The 22,174-nt window shown below is 40.5% G+C and overlaps 1 protein-coding gene and 1 long non-coding RNA gene across 2 annotated transcripts in view; one reads left to right on the plus strand and one right to left on the minus strand.

Moving 5' to 3' along the window:
• The window catches only part of SASH3 (SAM and SH3 domain containing 3), a 285,239-nt gene that overhangs the window by 65,211 nt on the left and 197,854 nt on the right, over positions 1 to 22,174 (plus strand). The gene's annotated exons all lie outside the window — the stretch shown is intronic.
• Positions 20,145 to 21,396, minus strand: LOC146829144 (uncharacterized). The gene is made up of 4 exons (XR_014961917.1): positions 21,351 to 21,396; positions 20,763 to 20,868; positions 20,578 to 20,669; positions 20,145 to 20,484 (listed from the first exon to the last, which is right to left on the minus strand). It is a non-coding gene; the product is annotated as an uncharacterized LOC146829144 (long non-coding RNA).

The raw sequence follows: 22,174 nt of genomic DNA on the forward strand, positions 1-22,174 counted from the left end.
TATCCCCGAAGATTTTCTTTACTCTATTATGACAAAGGTTGGCCCGGAACTAAATAGCGTCATATGAAGCCATTTGCTCTCAAGTGGCCAATGATCTTACAACTAATAGCCGAGTAGTTAAAAATAAACCCGCATTTGGTTGGTTTAACCATAATTGCACTAAAGCCCATAACCTACTTAAAAAGGCTCTTAACGATAGCCAAAGGAACAAATGGCTAGTTGCTCAGTTGAGGAAAGAGTACTCAACAGCAGTACAGGCTCGGAAAAAGGAAATTAAACAAGATGCGTGGGCAGCCTTAATGGATAATGCTACCTTGAAAGATAGTTCCAAGTTTTGGGCAATTGTCAATACTCCCCTGTTCACTGGCACCCAGAACTCGGCATTAGAACTTAATATCCCAGAGGAGGACTGGTTGTGCCATTTTGAAAAAATCTATGGGAGCAATATACAGCTGGAAACCTTTGAGGTACCAATCTCTAATCCTCCTATGATACCTGTTAGTTTTAACATAGCGGAGGTTGAGAAAGCAATAGAGGGATCGGCAGGGCACAAGGCGTCAGGTCCTGACGGGGTGCCCTCCGATATGTTCAAGGCTAACCCCAAGTTTTGGGCTAAAATATTGATGAACGTTTTTAATACCTCGGCTGTTACAGCTTTCCCGAAGTCATGGTCCCGCTCAATTATAATCCCCGTGTTTAAGAAGGGACAAAGGGGAGATCCCAGATGCTATAGGCCAATATCCCTGCTGGATTCCTCAATCAAAATCCTAGGGAAGGTTATCTTAGCAAGGATTACGGAATGGGCTACGGAGAAAGATATATTAACCAACGCCCAGTATGGCTTTAGATCTGGGAGAGGCACAGAGGACCAATGTCTTAACTTACATCTAATTGTATCTAAATACACGAAAGCTGTAGGGGGCTCCATCTTTCTGGGTTTCATGGACCTGTCCACGGCCTTTGATCTAGTTAATAGGTCAAGGCTGTGGTCTATGCTCTTGGATCTAGGACTCGATCGGCCCCTCGTGTATTTTCTGGCCGACCTACATAAAGACCTGAGAGCCTCAATAAGGATGACGCAGGAGGGGAAATGCACCGCAAGTTTTAAGTCAGGAAGAGGGGTGCGCCAAGGCTGTATCCTTGCTCCCATGTTATTCACTTTATATATAAACTCTCTGGAAGATAACCTGCTAACAGCTACACTTGATATTCCGCGTATGGGAGGAACATCCATTCCTGTACTCCTATACGCGGATGATGCAGTTTTATTGGCCTGGACTCCTCGTGGTTTACAAAGATTACTAGATTCCTTTGGGGATTTCATGAAATCGCTGGATCTTGTGGTCAATAATGGAAAATCGCATATCATGTCTTTAGGTAAGGGTAAAAACAATGTTAAATCCTTTTACTGTGGCGGGGAAGTAATAACCAGAGTGAAAGTGTTTACCTATCTGGGAGTTGTTTTTGATGAAAGAGGAACTTGGGTACCGCAACTCTCCACAAAGGTAAATGCTGTGAGAAACTCCTCAGCTGCAATTTTAGGTTTTGCAAAAAGACTGGGAGGAAAGCCTTGTGAGGCTATCTTAACTATATATAAGGCCAAAACTATTTTAATTGCTAGGTATGGGGCCGCAATATGGGGGTACACTAAATCTGATCCCATACAAAGAGAAGAAAATAAGTTTCTGCGTGCTCTTCTCGGCCTTCCGCAATCTACAGCGACCCATTCGGTCCACCTTGAGCGGGGGATAGGCTATATTTCTGATATAATAAAAATAGCCTCAATCCTGTTATGGATCAGAATCTGGTTAAATTTGAATCTCACGCTAAATCATAAAATCCTGAAGGATTGCATTAAATTAGATAATACGAAGGAAATCCAGTGGCTGTCCTACATTAAAATGTCAACCAAGAAAATGGGACGCCCAGAGATTTTCACCAATCCTGAAGGCTTATGTAAAGCCGATTTAAAGTGGGTCAAAATAAACTTTATTAAGCTCTGCGAGGCTGAGCGAGAAGCAGAAGAGCTAAGTAAACCAACAGTTAGGGCTCACTTCTTGCTTATTTTGTCCTTAGCCACGCAACCATATCTGTCTATTGTCACGAAATCCTTTCACAGATGGCTATTGACTAAATTTCGTTTCAACCAGATTCACTTAGTATTAAGTGACTCACAGGGATGGGTTAGGCCGGAAGACATGGCTCCTTGTAAATGTGATGACTTCTCCCCCCAAGATACCATGCATTTCATGTTTTTTTGCCCTCTGTACCATGAAGCGAGAAAAAGGTTTATTATCCCAATACTGAAAGAGAAAGCTTTTATACAGACTAAACCTGCATTATTGTTTTTACAACTAATGGAATCCCCGGTAATCATGTTTGGTGTTGCCAGTTTTCTTGTTGCGTCTATTAGGAGTAGGAGGAATAGACTGGCAGCCCTTCAGGAGGAAATAAATTAGTCATCTTAAGTTTATTGACAGTGATTAATTGTTTATAATAATGAAAATGCTTTTTACATTTTTAACTGTTTTTACATTGTAGAGTATACTTTTATGATTTTAAATAATCGAATAAAGTGGTTTGACTTGACTTGACTTGACTGGGTTGTAGTCATTTATATATTTTGACTCTTCTTTTCTTCTTAGGTTGTAGGTATTTTTCAGAGATTTTATTGTAATGGTATGTCGCACAGCTGACATAAAACTGTTTACTCTTCCTTTTGAAAGAACAGGTCGTGGAAATCCAAATCGACATTTTGTGTAGAATTTATCTTTACTCTTGTACTTTTGTCGACAGTATTTTCCACACCGGTTACTTTGGAAACGTAAAACTTGCTCTTTTAAGTTTTTTTCTTCTGTGCTTTTAGGTATAGCACATGTTGCATATTCTTCAATGAAAGATAAAACTGCATCATCAGAATCTGTTCCAAATTTTGGGGCATCCTTGATCCACAACAACATATGAATAAGAGGAGCACCTCTTGCTTGGTACTCTTTTCTCCAAAAGAAATCCACAACTTCTCCAAGAGGTGGATTTTTTTTATTGCAGATGAAGAACATCATAGCCTCAAATCTATGATTGAAATATCTGCAAACATTAACCGGATCCAAAGAGCACAATTCTCCTGCTGTCTTGTATTGGATGTTTTCAATATTTGAATTTGCCTCTCGAAGAAAATCCAGTAAATCATCCCAAGCGTACTCAGCACAGCTTAGGGTAAGGAACCATGTAGGAGTTCCTAAATTCCGTAACATACATTTCAATTCTCCATGGCGTTGGTACCAATATTCATTAGTTCCACGCTGACAAGCCATCAGATTAATCAATTGAGATTCCAAATGATCATCTCGCTGTTGCACTTTATTCATAAAATCCTTTGCAGACACATTATGTAGATGTACTCCAGTTTTTAAAATGTGATTTACTTATTAAGATAGTGCAGACAAGTCACTTTCAAATAAAGGATGGAACAAATAAGGAATACTTTGATGAAATCTTGGATCTTCTGCATATAATCTTGTAGTCCGATACTCAGAAGCAGGAATCTGTACTGGACGTTCATCATATCGTCCACCTTTTCCTGTAGGAAACAGCTTGGGAAAACAACGAGCTTCCAAGCTCTCCTCCCATACACTCACGGGAGTTCCTTTTGCTTTTTTCATCTGAAACAGATCAATAGTGTTTCCCTTACTTCTTTAGAATGAAGAGGATGTATGCTGAAATGTTCATAAATTTCTTCTTCTTTTGACTTATCCACTTTTTCAATTTGCCCAGTTGGTATTCCTGTGTCTGCTAGTAAAACTTCTTCATCTTCATCCATATAATTTGATTCATGAAACTTATTATTTCTTTTCAAATATAAATTTGCTCTTTGTACTTTTCGTACATCCTCTAGCTCCTGCCAAATTTTCTCATTCTTTGTAGGTACACCATTAACCAGAATAACTAATGGTTCAGTTTCCAAACTATCTGCATCAATTGTTTCAATATTTTTTTTCAAATCTAATTTCAAATAGACAACTCTTCCTTTTAAACCTCTTTGTAAATCGGAAGGAGGTAATTTACCTGTTTTGGGCTCCATACGAACTATAGTCTGAAACTGATGGACACATTGAATGAGTATAGACTCATACGTATTTAAATCACTAAGTTCTGCAGGAATATCAACCAATTCTAAATTATTATGTACAGCTCTAGCTGGCATTTTATTTTCTTCTAACTTGTTATAACAGTATTTACAAATACGCTGATCTTCACCCAAATCAAAACAATTTTCCAGAAACAAATATGTAGCAAAATCCTTCCACTCATAATTATTTTCTTTTTCACTTTTTTTATAGAGATCAACATTCCTTGTTTGAGTTTTATAATGGCTTCTCCGGCAACAAATACAAGTAATATTTGGTCTTTCATTAGAGATGATAGTAAATTTTGTCATTTGATCTTCAAAATTTTTACTAACAGTGGGTTCTACATTCTCTTCCACATTTTCTTCAATAACTGTGTCATTTCCTGCACTTTCTTGTTCTGGACCAAAGTAACAAAACTGAATATCATCAGTAACCTTCTCTACATCTGATACAGATCCACGCAACAGAGCACTATTCAACTCATTTAACTTTAGTGCTGGACTTTTAGCAAAATACAATCTTCTCACAAACTTTCTCATTTCAGTATGATGTACTGCCAGCATCCTAAAATGGTGAAAAACACTTTGACAAACCTTCCTAGAAAGACAAGCCAGAGAATGTCCTTGCAAACCAGTATTCTTTCTCACTCGGCATGGATCTAGTCTTTGAAGCACCTTAATCTTCTGTTTAACACTTTTTTTTACTATATTCTCTTAGAAAGTCACGTAATTTATCAATAGATTCTTGTCGTACAGTACAAATACTACTACAATTCCAAGTGTACACTGGGGCTTTAGGACGTTTCCCCATAACCTCATCAGCTAACACTTCTTCCTCATTTCTTGGAACCATTTTCTCCTTTTCCATTACACAACCATCTTTAACTTCATAACTTCGACCACTGGTGTCAACTGCATGCAGCAAACTATTACTTTGAAGATAACTCTCTTCATTAAAAAATGGTTCAGTACTTGAACTATGCTTCCATTCTATTAAGAACACATTACAAAAGTAATTTTTTTTCACTACTCTTTTCCTTTTGCTTTTTGACTTCATTACATTGACTATTTTATCTAATGTACGGATCCTGTTCAAAATTAAAATGAATAGTTTTCTTTTTAATTCCAAAGACTTTGCAACAATTGATTCAATATGTTTCTTTTTCTTATAAAATATTGCTTTCTTCCTATATTTTTTCACATCCTTTAGCAAATTGAACACCACTCTTCTCTGAAACATTTTTTTACGAATGTTTTGAAATTCTTTTTTTCTTTTTAAGTCATTCTTTCTTGCTTCTGATTGTACATTAGCATTTACTAATTTCTTTCTATTGTCTTGTTGTTTTCTTCTTGAAACACTATTTGCAGTGGATATACTTTGTACATTTTTTCTATGTTTGAGGATATTTAAAAAAAAATCCTTAGTCCGCTTACCAGAAGACTTTTTCTTTTTCCAACATGAGGTTCTTCAACTAATTTCTGTTGTCCAGTTGTCTTCAAATATAGATGTTTTTGCTGTTCTTTTCTCTTTCTTGATTTTATAGGCATGTTTAATTTATTTCAGTGTTGTTCAGCAATACCTAAAGGAAACTAAAAAAAAATACCTTTATGTAATTTAAATATATTACTATATTTTTTTGAGCTTTTCAAATCCTATCATATGAGCTGCCCCTTTCCTACGAGGGCAAGTCTTACAGAAAAAGAGCAACACAAATTAAATCTCTGATAACAATTCCTGTGTGCAGACAGACTCATGTTGTGATTCTAGGCAGAAAACGATATTTGATTGGCAATTTCAAAGCACATTTACTACTGTGGTAGAGCAAGTGATAATTACTGTAACAGCCTGACACATTTTCCTTATAGTTTAGAGAGGCAGAAAAGAGCACATGTCCTAACAGCTACTTGAGACCATGAGCATGTGGAACCTGGGTGAGTGATTAGACTAGAGCAAAGGAATTGAGCCTTGGTGATGTTGAATGTGTTAGCGTTACACACTGCTATCTGAAATACCACACAGTGCTGAATAGTAAGCATGGGAATGCAGGAGAAGCAGCTGCCTGTGTGCTAACAGTGTGTTTCTGGAGACTGTGTATTGTCAGGTGCAAGAGATATCTGCATGGACGCTTGCACAACTGCATGAAGACTGCAGAGATGTATGTAAGATCACCTGTGGTATGGGTTAATTGGAGTTTTGAACATGTAGGAACTACCTCACCCATTGCAGGAGTGAAAGGAAAATCTACCCTGTTGTTTTCAAATGTGTTACCATTTGCCTCTCATCTTTGAGATAGTGATTTGTGCTGAATGCTAACCATCACAGTTCAAGAAAACAAGCTGCCCCTTTCCTACGAGTGCAAGTCTTACCGAACAAGAGCAACACGAATTAAATCTCTGACAACAATTCCTGTGTGCACACAGACTCATGATGTGATTCTAGGCACAAAACAGTATTCCTGGGTGATACCAGTACACCTTAACTTATGGTGAAGACATACTCCATAATATCTTACAAGTTCAAGGCAGTTAAATATCTTCCAAAACATATAATGTAAAACACAACTTTAAAAGAAGAAACACATTTCTATTATTTATATCAAAATACACCACATACATCCCCTCTCAAATTCATAACTCACCTTTAAAAGTAGTTAGTTGAGAAAAAAATGTGCCACTCACACAGCAGATTATCAGAGCCAGAATCTCTGAGCTGTACTCCTCTCAGCAAAACCACTAAATGGCAAAATATCCCTCTCTTTTTTCACACATATACATGTTGACTTCAAATCACATTGCTTCCCACATTTTTTTAAATGGAAACACACATTTCTATTGGTTGCAAATTTCAACCCTTTCCAAATGATTCCTACCCCCAACATGACTTCTGCCTGCTACCATAGCAACAGATCATGGAACACTGGTGTGAGCAGAGAGGTCAGAAGTTCAGCACACAATGTTTCTAATCCAAAGAGCAAGAGTGCTTGACTTTTCAAACCTAACAGCATATCCAAAGTAATCTTCTGTGGGAACACATTTTTCTGAACCAATACAAAACATGCTTTGAAAAATGTAAACATACAGCCTAGTTTTTAGTGTTGAATGGTCTGAAACAGCCAATGAGTTCTTTTTATTAAAAAAAAGTATGTAAGCCTCCATTTTACAACTATCTTTCTTTTCATATTGCCATTCTACTGAAAGACACCTTCTGAGTGCATCCAGATCTCCTTGAAAGATGTTCACAGTGTGGATTGTAGGTCATAGCTATGTCTACTGGAGTGAAAAGTATGCAGAAAAAAGAGGTATTGTGAAAGACCTTGCTTTGCCAAATGTAGACATTAAATGGACTTGTCATAGAGGGTTAAAGTGGCACCAATTAATGCCTTTGGTGAAATCCTTTCTACATCTCCCACAGCCTGACCTTATAATTGTGCACTGTGGTGGAAATGACCTAGACACTTTAACTGGGGTAGGTCTGGAAATGCTTGTTAAGGACACCTTTGTGCAATTGATGTCACTTTTTCCACAAACTACCTTTGTATATTCTAATATATGCCAAAGGCAAAAGTGGAACTGGTCCAACCAATATTGTCCGCAGTTTGAGAAAGCAAAAAGCACGTCAATAAGTCTGTTTCTGCTTTCCTCAGAGACTATGGTATGGGTTCTATATACCACAACAACTTGCGTTACAACATGCAAGGCATTTATAGAGGAAACGGTGTTCATTTCACAGATGAAAGGAACAGAGTCTTCCTCTTGAACTTTAGACTCTGCATCGGTACTTACTTGTAGGTACAAAAAAACACTCAATGAACACAACGGCTCTTTTTAGAGCCAGCCAACATCTAAACACCTAAACTTGATTTTTGATTCTATTTTTTTAATGAATTTTTTGCCGCCGTGCGCGCACCGCGCAATATTTATAAACATTTTTTTTTTTTTTTGGGACCTTAGGGGTCTTTCATGGTCCCCCTGAGAAGGCCTAGGCGGTCAGGGACTCTCTACCCTGTCCCCTTTTCACGTTCTCCACTTGTGTTTTTAGCTCTCTTCTGCCTCTAAAACTCAAAATGGCAGCTGGGGGGTGCACGCACCCCGCGATTTTTTGAAAAAAAATAAAATGTTTTTTTCACCCTTCGGGGTCCTTCAGGGACCCCCTGACAAAGGCTAGGGGGTCAGGAACTCTCTACCCTGACCCCTTTTCACGTTCTCCACCTTTCTTTTTCACTGCCACACACAAAATGGTGTCCGACACTTCCTGATTTCAACCGATTCGAATGTTGACTGACATCTAACCACCAATCAGAATTACGCTCGCACACATTTGGGGCGCGCACCATGCGCGCACGGTGCGCGCACATAGATATTAATGTACTTTTAACTGCAAATTTCTCAGGAACTACTGAACAGATTGACACCATATATGCAAAAGGCACATGCCTGACCTGAGGACTACCTCTTTGCCAAATTTCAAGTAATTCTGTTCAGCCGTTCGGGCTGTACCTTCGACTAAAGGTCCTATGGGAAAATGCATGGGGAAAACGCGTTTTGGGACCCCCCCTTTTTTCTCAGCCCCGCTTGACGAATCACCCCGAGACTTTCAGGGTAGGAGCTGAGCGGAGCGCCCCATTAGTTTTGAAAATTTCACGAAGATAAGTCAACCGGCGCCAAAGTTATTCAAAATAGGAATTTCAGATTTCCCATGGGAACTCGGTCCTAACTATAACTATCTACTGGCCACCGCCAGTAGATAATATGTATATATATATATATATATATATATATATATATATATATATATATATATATATATATATATATATATATATATATATATAATGATGTATGTATGTGTGTATGTATGTATGTGTGTATGTGTGTATGTGTGTGTGTGTGTGTGTGTGTCTATGTATGTATGTATGTATGTATGTGTGTGTGTGTCTGTGTGTATATATATGTATATGTGTATATGAAAACCAACCTGAGGTGATCTCCCCGGTAAGCAGTGTCGAAGGACGCGCCAGCCGAGGATCGAGCATCGAAGGTAGGATTGTACACGGCATTGCGGGGAGAGTGGAGTGTGAGCAGCGGTGATAGCGGGACACATTAGCGGGAAAACCCGTCACGTTTGGCTGCTCAGTATATTTGAATTAATTGCAACATGTCGGCGGACACACTTAGGGACCGCGAGGTGGCAGCCTCTGAACTATTTAGCAACATGCCACAAGTTAACTCCGCAATCCATCAAGAGGCGGTGATTCCAGTAAACATTCACATTAAAGACAAATTCAGACTGTTGGAAAAATTGTCCAAATCAGAGCAAGGCAAATGGTGGGAACATAAATATTTGCAACGCTATCTAGATGTAAACAGAATCCCGAGGGGACTCAGAATATTGATAGCCCCCAGCTATGACCAACCTAATCCAAATATGATGAGAGACTGGGCCCAAAGCAATTTAGAATCTTCCAGGAGGTTGGTAGAAATTCTGGTCAAGTATGCTGAAATAGACAGAATAGCATTGCAGGAGAAAATTGAAACATTAAATGAAGAAATTAAACAAATGAATAAGGATGATGAAGAAAAAAAGTTAAGAGAGAAAATGATTATGCGCCTAAAAAAAGAAGAAGATAAGATCAAAGAGCGCAAAGCTTTCAAATTCCACCGCGACAGACTGGACTATGAAACAGGTCGCATTTTCACCTTTTCCAAAAAATATGATCTGATGAAAAAAAATAAAATGAAAAAACAAAACGAAACAGACACTGATGTAGCTATGCGGAAAGTCACTTTTGATTCAATATCAAATTCTGATTTAAGTTCAAATTTGGAAAGTGAGGCAGAACCAGAGGGCCAACCGTCAGCTCCGAGAAAAGCAGTACCCAATTTATCCCCAGGTGAAGAAATGAATTTTTTAGTGGAGGAACGAAGGGCTACATTGCGCCCAAGGACTCAGCAGAATACCAGAGGAAGAGGCGCAACCACAAGCGGAGGCAGAGGAGAAAGGCAAACAGAACGTCCGATAGCCAAAAAGCCAAGGGGGAGAGGGCGAGGTTGGTGGAATCACAATTAAATAATGATTCAGCGAAAACAATCATCAATCTCACTGACATCAACTTAACAAAATCAGAGGAACAAATCTTGGTATTAGGACTCTCATTCTGCCCTGAGTCCAATTTCAACTACGCTAATACCAGAATGGACATATACAGATTCATAAGAAAATGAAAGCTCAAAAAACATCACAAACTAATCACCAAGTCATCTAAAGATAAAGAGAAAGAAAAAGAAAAAATACAAATCAATACTTGGGAAAAGAATCAAGAGCCATCACAAGTAACGGATGCAAAGCTACTAGAAACCCTTATGGAATTACAAAATGCAAACTCCACTAATGATGTTGAAAAAACTAACACACAATCCTGTCTTCAAAATGCAAGTGAAATCAGTCAAACAATAAGTTCCCCCTCAGTTGAAGAACTACCTGAAAGAAGAAACACGCCTTTTAAACGAAAATCAACATTCAATCCGATAATGCCCAGAGACAGCATTGATATTTTCAATGAACAAGTAACCAATGAAATAAAAAAACTTAATAACAAAATCATGCAAAGCAAACAAAAATGGCACCCCAAAGATAGGCAGCTCAAGCAATTAATGACAAAATTGCAAAGCAAGAAAAACCTGATTGTCAGAAATGCGGATAAGGGCGGCAATATCGTGCTATGGGATAGAGAACAATACATGAAGGAGGCACTATCCCATCTTAATGATAGATCATGTTATAAAATCAGCAATTGGGGTGCTTTGAAAACTATACAGGATGACTTTTATGGGAAAATACTGGCCTGGAAATGTGCAGGAGTACTGACAATGGATGAATATAAATTTATTCGCAAAGACAATCCAGCTATACCAAACATTTACTTCATTCCAAAGATTCATAAAGATGGAAAAAATCCACTGGGCCGACCAATTATTTCGGCTCAAGATAGTCTATTGGAAAACGCCAGTCAGTACATAGACTACTTCTTACAGGAACTAGTACATGCTTTGCCTACATATATTAGAGACACTAGTAATTTCCTAGAAAAAATCAACAACTTTGAATGGAAAGATGGTTATTTCCTAATGACTCTGGACGTAGTGTCCCTATATAACAGTATAAGACACAGGGATGGTATTAGGGCACTAGAATACTTCTTAAGTAAAGGCAAATCAAGACTCTCCGCGCAGTGCATGATGTTAAGCAATTTGACACAATTTTGCCTAAACAATAATGTTTTTTTGTTTGATAAAACTATTTACCAACAGGTATGCGGTGTTGCGATGGGGGCCAGCTTCTCCCCCAGCTATGCTTGTTTACACATGGGCTGGTGGGAGGAGCTGGTCCTCAACGTGACACACAAGACAGTAATGGACAATAATGTTAAATTATTTCTCAGATATATCGATGATATTTTTGTTGTCTGGGATGGTTCTTTACTTGAAGCAAATGAATTTGTACAAAACATTAATTCTAATGAGATCAACTTGAGTTTTACGGCAACAATTGACATGAATTCTATTAATTTTCTAGATGTAGAGGTCTTTGTCTTTGGGGAAATGCTAAGAATCAAACGTATTTGTAGCAATTCAATTGATTTACAAAAAGCACAAGCAGAAAGTAACAACAGATTCTTAGCAAGAGGATACAACATGAAAACAATAGATGCAGCAATAGCTAAAACTATGAGACTTGAGAGGGAAACCCTTTTAGCCATCAAGCCAAACAAGCCAGAACACGAGCAAGCACTCCAATTGCGTTTGATTACTACATATAATCTGCAACACAAAACAATCAGAAATATAGTTCAACGCAATTGGCCAATAGTGCTAGACGATCCAGTAATAGGGACGCTTCTTCCCAAAACATTAGGTGTAACATACAGGAAGGCTCCTTCCATGAGCAGTAGGCTAGTGACTAGTAGCCCTGAGGTAGTGGAAACGCAGAATTGGCTTGCGCAAAGGAAAGGGTTTGTTACATGCAAAAACTGCAGAGCGTGCCTACATGGCACAAACAAGAAAACATATAAAACACCCTTCTGCGATAGGGAAGTGGAAATAAATTGAGCCTTACATTGTAAAACAGATTATGCTGTGTACATTCTTGAATGTACATGCAATCTTAAATATGTGGGCAGTACAAAACTTCCAGCAAACAAAAGAATCTTGCAACACCTCAGAGCTATAATTAATAAAGACTCCACCTATGCAGTCGCTAGACACTTTCAAGAAATACACAATAGCGACCCAAAGCACTTGACCTACTACCTCATTGACTCGGTGCCTAAAAACAGAAGGGGAGGTGACAGAGAAGGCATACTACGCAAATTAGAAACTAGATACATCATAAATTTCGATAGTAAGATGCCGGGTGGTCTTAACGCTACAGAAGATCTTTATACCTGTATTTGAGCGGCCCCCCACTTCTCTACGAGCTTGGCACACATGTATTTATGGATTTTTGGCGTTCCTGGCTACAAGAACTTTATGGTCTCACTTATATATTTTATTTATTTTAAACATAGATAAAATATGCTATTGCTTACTTAGAGAGACTTACAGGGGGAACAATTCAATTATGAAAATAATTCCCAAACTAACCTATAAACACTCTGTGTATCCTGCTTAATGATACCAGTTGTCAGAAAGGAAATAGCAAATAATGGCAATTCAATTTTGCAATTTCAGGCTGCCACCTGACTCCAAACCGAAACAACCATGGTTTTTTTTTTTAAACATTTGTGCTGTATCACCATACTATTTATTTATTTTTCAAGGGCAAGCTTTATGAGTTGCTCTTTATATTTTTAGGTCACTCAATAGGTCCACAATTCAAATTTTGATTTCACTCATTCAGCACCTTTTTTGCACTTTTATAAGAGAGGAACGGCATTAACACAAAGTTTAAGCAACAAACTTGGACAGGGAAGACAAAAATAACAAACTAACTAGGCTTTTAATACTGCGATAAGCATTTAGGCAATTATTTACAATATGTAGGTCTTAATACCAAGACCTTAGCACTTTAACAACATATATACTAAATATTTTATAATGTTTTATTAGTAAATTGGTCATATATATCTTTTATGTATCTATTTATTGATGTAAAATTATTTATTTATTTATGATTCAAAAGTGCTTTTAAATATATTTAAGCAGTTTATTTATTTATTTGATACATTTTTATACCTATTTAAAGATATCAAATGTGTATATGTAAAAGCCATGTTTAACAAAAGGAATGTATAACTCTAGCACGCTTTATTGAAGTATGTCTTCTATGTCCATTAGGCGAAAACTGTTGCTGCTGTTTCTCTTTGCACTAAGCACTGTCACTTTAAGTACTATAAAATGGTGTCTGAAGCCAAGGAGCGTTGTCATGTGATCAAGGTCCAGGAAGGACCGAAACGCGTCATGGCCGACTAGCCCAAATTAAATTATTGCACAGAAACATGGTCCGTGCCTGCTCTATATCCTGGAGATTGGGGATTACAAGAAGCAGTAAAGCAAGATATATATATATATATATATATATATATATATATATATATATATATATATATATATATATATATATATATATATATATATATATATATATATATATGTATATTCACATATTCACTGAAAAAAACATAGGTTTCAGGGACGTTATAGTTAGTTGGACATTTCACTCGTGCAAAACCTGAGAAATGTGGCTGTTATAGTTAGTTGAGCTAACTATAACTCGCGCTCCCACAATGCACTGCTGATGACGTCACATATTACATCATTCATGAGATTGTCAGTGACATCACTGATGACATCTCAAATAACATCACTGATGACATCATCCAGTGACTGTGTGTTTCTGTAAAGTTTAAATATGTTTTATATATGTATAGGCCAAGGTGTATTCAAGAATGAGTGGGTGTATGACTGTCTGACTGGATGATTTAATAGGTGTGTGACTGACTGTATAAGTGAGTGATTAAACATGTTTTACTGAATGCATGTGTTTGTTACTAAACTGTGTGAATGTCTGTATCAGTCTGTTAGTTGGTATGTAAGCGGCTGCATGGGTTGGTGAGTAGCTACATGAGTGTCTATATGGGTTATTGATTGGTTGTCTGAGTATCTGTATGGGTGCCTGAGTGTCTGTGTGGGTGGGTGAGGGGTGTGACTCTGTGCATAGATGTGTGAGTAGGTAATTCACTGGGTGTATGGGTTCAAGAGTGCATCTGTGAAGGGCTGTAGGTGTGTGTGAGTGTGTGTATGGGTGTGTTGGTGAGTGAATAGTTATCTCATTTGTACATGCATGAGTAACTATATATGTGAAAGGCAGTATATGTGAGTGTTGGGGCATATAAATCACTATATGTGAGAGTGCCTGTATGGATGAGTGTGTGCTTGTATTAGTGATTTTATGTGTTAGTATCTGTATGAATAAGTGAGGTGGTGTATGGATAACTGTATAGGTGAGTAAATTGGAGTGTGAACGATTCTTTGCATGATTGACTAGGTGTGTGAGTAACTCTATGGATGATAGGCAATATGTGAGTGTCTGTATAGGTGTATTAGTGCAAATGATAGTATTGTATTGATAAGTGACTGCATGTACGAGTGACTGTATGGGTGAATGAGTGAACTTGTGTGTCGACCTAGGAATCAGTGAGTGGGTATGTAGTAACTGGTATTGGTGTGTCTATGGTTTTGAAAATGGTAGTCTGTATTTTAGAGTGGGTGTATCAATGGTTATATTAGGGTGTGATGAGGTGCATCAGATTATAACGTGGATGATGTCATCAGTGATGTCATTTGAGATGTCATCAGTGATGTCACTGACCATGTCATGAATGATGTAATATGTGACGTCATCAGCAGTGCATTGCAGGGGCACGAGTTATAGTTAGCTCAACTAACTATAATGGCCAAATTGTTGAGGTTTTGTACGAGTGAAATGTCCAACTAACTATAATGTCCCTGAAACCTATGTTTTTTTCAGTGAATTTCTATGTTTTTAAATGCTCATTTCTAACTATAACATCCCTGAAACCTATGTTTTTTTCAGTGAATATATATATATATATATATATATATATAAATATATATATATATTCACTGAAAACACCATAGGTTTTAGGGAAAGTTATAGTTAGTTGGACATTTCACTCGTACAAAGCCTCGTTTTTTTGGTTTATTTACTGGGGAGGGGGGCCACTTCTGGCCCTGGGGACCCCATGCCCCGGGGCCAGCCTTCTCCTTTGGTGACCGTGGGGGGAGCCCCAATGCCCCCACGGTCCCAGCCGGCTCCCCGCCTCCTGCGGGAGCCGGTATTGCTTTTTCACATGGGGAGCTGCTAACAGGTTTCCCTGCTCTTGTTTCAATGAAGCAAAGCAGTTTGCAATGACAGGATGGGAGCCGCACGGCTCCCACCCTGTCATTGCAAACAGCAGTGTCCCGAGGTGGGCACCCGGGGACACTGCAGGAGCCGGCCCTGGGGTGTGGCAGTCCCCAGGGCCATCACGGGTTCCAGGAGGGGGGGAGCGCGGCCCCCCTCCCTTCAATTGCAAAGCACCGGGGAGGTGGTGGTCCCCAGGGTTTGGGGGTCTGTAACGGACAACCAAATTTGCATTTTAGTGTCCCGGGGAGGTGGAGGTCCCCGGGTGTGTAGGGGGCTCAAGCCCCCCCACACACGTATCATTTTTATTAAAAATCAAGCCCTGGGGTGGTGGTCCCCGGGGCTATGGGGGGGCCGGGTGCCGCCCGCAAATAATGAATGAAAGCCCTGGGGTGGTGGTCCCCGGGGCTTGGGGGGACCTTTGAGGCCCCCCCACAGATTAAAAAAGAAGCCCCAGGGGTGGAGGTCCCTGGGGCAGTGTGGGGGATTGGGGCCCCCCACACTTTTTTTTCACTGCCCCCGGGACCTGGCCCACCCGGGGGCTTCAATACAATGAAGCGCGGGAGCCGGCGCTTCATTTTTTTAAATTTTCTTGGCCGGATCAGTGATGTCATTTGAGATGTCATCAGTGATGTCATGAGTGATGTCACTGACCCATGTCATGAGTGATGTAATATGTGACGTCATCAGCAGTGCATGCGGGTGCACGAGTTATAGTTAGCTGAACTAACTATAACGGGGGAATTTCAATGGTTTTGTACGAGTGAAATGTCCAGCTAACTGTAACACCCCTGAAACCTATGGTTTGTTCAGTGAATTTTTAAGGTGTTTTAAATGCAAATTCCTAACTATAACGTGTCTGAAACCTATGGTTTTTTCAGTGAATTTCAAAGTTTTTTTTATGATAATTTCTAACTTTAACGTGACTGAAACCTATGGTTTTGTAAGTGAATTTCAAAGGTTTTTTAAATGCTAGATTCTAACTATGCCTACAGAGGTAGGACATGTGAAGAAAGAAGAAAAAACGCACAGAAAGAAAAAAAAGAAATGCAGAAAGAAGCAACAGAAGTCCTCAAAGACGAAGAAAAGTGCATGAAGAAAGAAAATGTGCAGAAAGAACAAACAGAGGAGCAGAAAGAAGCCTTGCTGCAAAATCATCCTGTGCCCTCAACTTTTCAGACGGGTACGGGTACTCGTGGTAACTGAGTCTGACTAACCAGTCCTAGAGCCAGTGCTATGTTAAAAGACACTTAGAATACAGTGAAAACACCTACATACACTAGGGAACACTACTATGCGTTGGGGCCCCCCCCTGTGATTAGCATGACCTCCTCTGTAAGTCCCTAATATATATTAGGGCAGGGGGATTAAAACTACCTCTTAAAATGTGGCATTTGCACACTGGTGAAGGGAGGGGGGGCCTAAGATGACGTGTGCAAACATGAGCTGTGGGCGTTTTTAAGTTGGGAGATTCAGTCCCCTTGAATCCTGAGGGTCCCTAGGTTTCCAACTAGCCCACTGGGTACCTCCAGTAAGCGCCACAGAGATGCGTTGCAAAGAGGTGTAAAAAGGGGCACGGCCTAGACCACCTCTCTGCAACGCAGCGCAGTGGCACATACTGGAAGCACCTGGTGCGCTAGTTGGCCCCCTGGGGCCATCAGGATTGAAGGGGAATTATTTCCCCAACTTAAAACGCGCCACAGTGCGTGTTTGCACACGTCACCTCAGGCCCCGTCCCCTTCCTACACCACTGTGTAAACGTGCCCTGTGGCCGTTTTAATTTGGGAGATTAAGACCCCTTGAATCCTGAGGGTCCTTAAGGTACAACTAGCCCACTAGGTACCTCCAGTAAGCGCCACAGAGCTGCGTTGCAGAGAAGTGTAAAAAGGAGCACGGCCAGGACCACCTCTCTGCAACGCAGCGCAGTGGCGCTTACTGGAAGCACCTGGTAAGCTAGTTACACCCCATGGGCCATCAGGATTGAAGGGGAATTATTTCTCCAACTTAAAACGCGCCACAGGGCGTGTTTGCACACGTCACCTCAGGCCCCGTCCCCTCCCTTCACCACTGTGCAAACACGCCCTGTGGCCGTTTTAAGTTGGGAGATTAAGTCCCCTTTAATCCTGAGGGTCCCTAGGGTCCAACTAGCCCACTAGGTACCTCCAGTAAGCGCCACAGAGCTGCGTTGCAGAGAGGTGTAAAAAGGGGCACAGCCTAGACCACCTCTCTGCAATGCAGAGCAGTGGCGCTTACTGGAAGCGCATTGTGGGCTAGTTAGCCCCCCAGGGTCCCTCAGGATTGAAAGGGAATTATTTCCCCAACTTAAAATGCGCCACAGGGCGTGTTTGCACACGTCACGTTAGGCCCCGTCCCCTCCCTTCACCACTGTGTAAACGCGCCCTGTGGCCGTTCTAAGTTGAGAGATTAAGTCCCCTTGAATCCTAAGAGTCCCTAGGGTCAAACTAGCCCACTAGGTACCTCCAGTAAGCGCCACAGAGCTGCGTTGCATAGAGGTGTAAAAAGGGGCGTGGCCTCAGAATACCTGTCTGCAACGCAGGTCCCTGGCACATACTGGAGATACCTGTTGGGCTAGTTGGCCCTCAGGGACCCTCAGTATTGAAGGGGAATTAATTCCCCAACTTACAACTCACCAGGGGGCGCGCTTGCAGTGTGCTGCAAGGAAGGGGTGTGGCCTCCGACGCGATGCCGGTCTTTTATTTATTTTATTTTTTTTAAAAGGAGGGCTGTGTGGCCCCCCTTGTTTTTCTAATGTATTGGCCCTGGGGACCCCATCCCCCAGGGCCTGCACCCTAATTTTTTTTTTATTTGGCCCTCCCAAGTCCTTAATCGGCCCCGGAGACCCCAACCCCCGGGTCATGGCCTTTTTTTTTTATTATTCTTTAGGAGGGGGCCTGCGTTGCCCCCCTCCTCAGGCCACTGATGGCCCCTGGGACCCCATCCCCCGGGGCCGGCCTTTGTTTTTTTATTTTTTTTAATATATTTATAGAAACACCTAGGACATGATGAACAAACCGTATGTACCTATCACCATGACGATTTGCGTGATATTCATTAAAAGGCGACTATGCATACAATTAATCCACGTGGAATGTATTTACACCGCTAGTGAAGCTCTGACTTGTCTGACGCCCTACCGTGCCTAATCCTGGTGCCCCCGCCGGTGGGTACTCTCCAAGTAGACACCCTTGTGGTTTATTTATACAAACATGGGTAGCTATTGACGGGCACATTTAATACACACGCACATTCAAAGGGGATTCGACAAAAATTCGACCAAATTATGCAAGAAACCCCCCTCGCGGTTAATAAAACACACATCCACCACCAGATGTGTAATACTTTTTATTTTAATCTCTGGAAAGGAGACGAACCTCACTTGAGAGTCACAGCATGCTCCTGGCTGAGCCCAATGCTGGGTTACACCCACCAGTGCCCGCCGAGTGCCACACACCTCTGTGTTGTATTCCACCAGCTAGTGTGTATGCTATGACACTCTCTAGCCCATGTGCACTGTAACACCACCCCGTGAATATGTCATGCCACACTTGCCTTCACACGGGTTATATTGCCCCATCTAATGTGCCTTCCTCGATGCCTATGTTATAACGCACAGCGCTATGCCATGCATATTACAATCTGGGATCCATATCTTTGTCACAGTGCATATGCAACGTTACACTCCCCAGCACATATTTTAAATTACAACTTTAGAGACTAGTTAGGTTACACAACACTACCCTGTGCATATTACACTCCAAGGCGCATATCGCATAGCACCCGCTAGTGCCTGTGCTATCTCACGCTCTCCAATGAATCTGTCATTGTGCACAATGTATTGCATATTATATTTCACGCCCCAGTTCATCTTATATCACACTTTTTGGTGCATAGTTTATACCATATACTATATCTAGTTTTTATTTTCAATCGTGCTCTCAGGACTATGTTCTATATAACACTGCGTCCACCTACCCTTTTCACGGGCATTACATTTTGCGATTGGGGGTGGAGGGTCAGGGGGTGTTTCTGCCAAGTGAGCCCGGAGTCACAGTCACAAACGTCCTCTTCTTCCTGAATAAAAGTGAGATTATGCTGCATACTTGTTCATATTTTAAGTAGTTTGCACAGACACACATTTTAAAAACAACAAAGTTCCTAATACCCACCGTCTCTGAACAGTTAGCTTGCTGCCCCATCCACCTCCTCCCTGTCGTCTGTTGTCTGAATCCATGGACTAGCCTCCTCCCTCCTGCCATGCATGGTCTGCTGTGCTGCCACTGCCCTCCATTTAGCATGATGTACCAGTCCACTCCTCCTGCCCTCCATTGCCCAATTCTATGGCCCATCATTGACCTCCTGCTTAGCCTCTGTGCTTTAAAGCAAAGGGTAAACCCAAAAATCGCTGGGACCTGGGTATTTAGACAGTATAAGGGAAAGATGGTCCCAGAATATATAAACTTTTTCAGAGCTAACACAGAATCGATATCAAAGGATACAAAAAGATGATGTCAAAGTGTTATTTAATCACACGTTGGCAAGATACACATTTTTATACATAGATTAGGCATTTGTCAAATAGTGCGGGGTGGCATGGGAAGGAAGGGGGTAGTTAATTCAGGTGAGGTAAAAGGGGGAAGTGACATATAAATTATATCAAACGGTCACAACTTAATTGTAAGGCAAAACAATTTTTAAGCCACAAAATCCAGACGAAGTTCATTAGTTTGAATATAGATTGTTTACAAAAACCATGTACAAAACAGAAGAACACAGTGTAAGTTACACTGTTGAGAGTACTGGCAATGTCATATTGTCGACGTTTCGACCCCAAGACATGGGTAGGTTAGTTGGCTCCTTACTAACGGGGTCTTCTTCAGGACAAGGGTGATGGTGTAACACGGAGGAATGGCACCTACAATGATATTAAGTCAGTGTTACAAAAGAATTTCGGGTCCCACCAGGGAAAGTGAAAGGGACTCATTAAGGAAGTAATCGCTATATTTACCATATTCAAAGGTGGACATATAGTCAATGTTGACTTGGCGTCAAATGGTGCAGGGGCAGATAGGCTCCAATTGAGGGTGGGGTGAGTGACACCTACAAAGAATTATGAGGTGTCATAATAATGATCCACAAAATAAATAAAGGATTCATTGAAAATCACAAAAAACCTGAGAGAGAGTGACTTACTCATTTATGATCAAAGTCGCACCGGAGAAATTAATACCTTCAACGTCACACGCCGTGGCGCACCATCGGTGGGAAAAGTGAAATTAATCACAACGAAATTAAGCCTCTAAAAATATAAAGTGAAAGAACGGCAATGTAAAAACACTTAAAACCCAAACCTAGAGGAAATACAGCGCAAGGGACAAGGTACCGAGAGCTATCATCAGCAAAAGAAAGTTCATTAGATTTGAGACTAATCAGGACACTCGACATGAGACCCACCAGATAAGCTACGGGTCGCAGTGGGAAACGCAACAGCCAGAGATCTACACCCTTGTTTAAGGAGTAATATATTACGAATATGCAAGTAGGGTCATGTATACAGGTCGAGCCTAAATGAGGAAACCATTACTCAGAAGAGAAAGCGGATTGTCAAACAGAGAATATCGAGCAAGAGTATAAATTCACCATGAGCAAAGAAAAATGTGTACTTTTAAATCAAACTGAGTGCCAAAAATGCTAAACAGACTTAACCCTCGACCATTTAATCTTACACGGAATTAAATCGAACAGCTGAAAACCAACGTACAGGGGGAGAGTATCCCTTACCGTGGGCAGCAGCAGCAAAGGCTGTCCTCAGAGTTTGTGAACAAAGCACTAAATCAACACTGAGTGATCGTTAAAATAGAGAGGCCCGGGCCACATGACGTGCAGCACGGCGCAGACGCTAGATGCTTGCAGTCAAAATGTATTAGAAGAAAGACAACAGAGGTTGTTTTCTTCCGAATAGTTCAACAGTGTAATCCTAAAGGATATTACATTAATACATTTCTAAAAAAAGAGAAAAAGGGGGAGGTTGGGCCCGTGTAACTCAGGGATAATCAGGACAATTCTACACTTTTCTTGACAGTGGTTAGCGTTGTAAATACCACGTAATTAGTTAAATGCAACCTGGATAAATACAATGCTGACAACGCGTCTATATTGCACATAATGGTTAGGCATAGAAAACGCACAAGCATAGCAGATCTACATTATTCAAGGAAAAATCGAGTTGGAGACAATAAACATCAAACATTATGAAAACATGTTTAACATGTATATAGGCCGTTGACAGTGGCAAAGGTTCAGAAGGAAGTTCCACATGACTCAATTAATAGATAGTAAAGGTAGTTATACACTTTTCATGACAATAGTTAGCGTTGTAAATACCACGTAAATGGTTCTGGACAAATAATGCAACCTGGATAAATACAATGCTAGCATCGCGTCTATATTGCACATAATGGCTAGGCATAGAAAAAGCACAAATGGAGCAGATGTACATTATTCAAGAACAAATCGAGTTGGAAACAGTGAACATCAAGCATTATGAAAACATGTATGACATGTATATGGGCCGATGACAGTGGCAAAGGTTCAGCAGGAAGTTC

Source organism: Triturus cristatus, chromosome 5_2 (genome assembly GCF_964204655.1).
Source record: "Triturus cristatus chromosome 5_2, aTriCri1.1, whole genome shotgun sequence".
Lineage (NCBI taxonomy): Eukaryota > Metazoa > Chordata > Amphibia > Caudata > Salamandridae > Triturus > Triturus cristatus.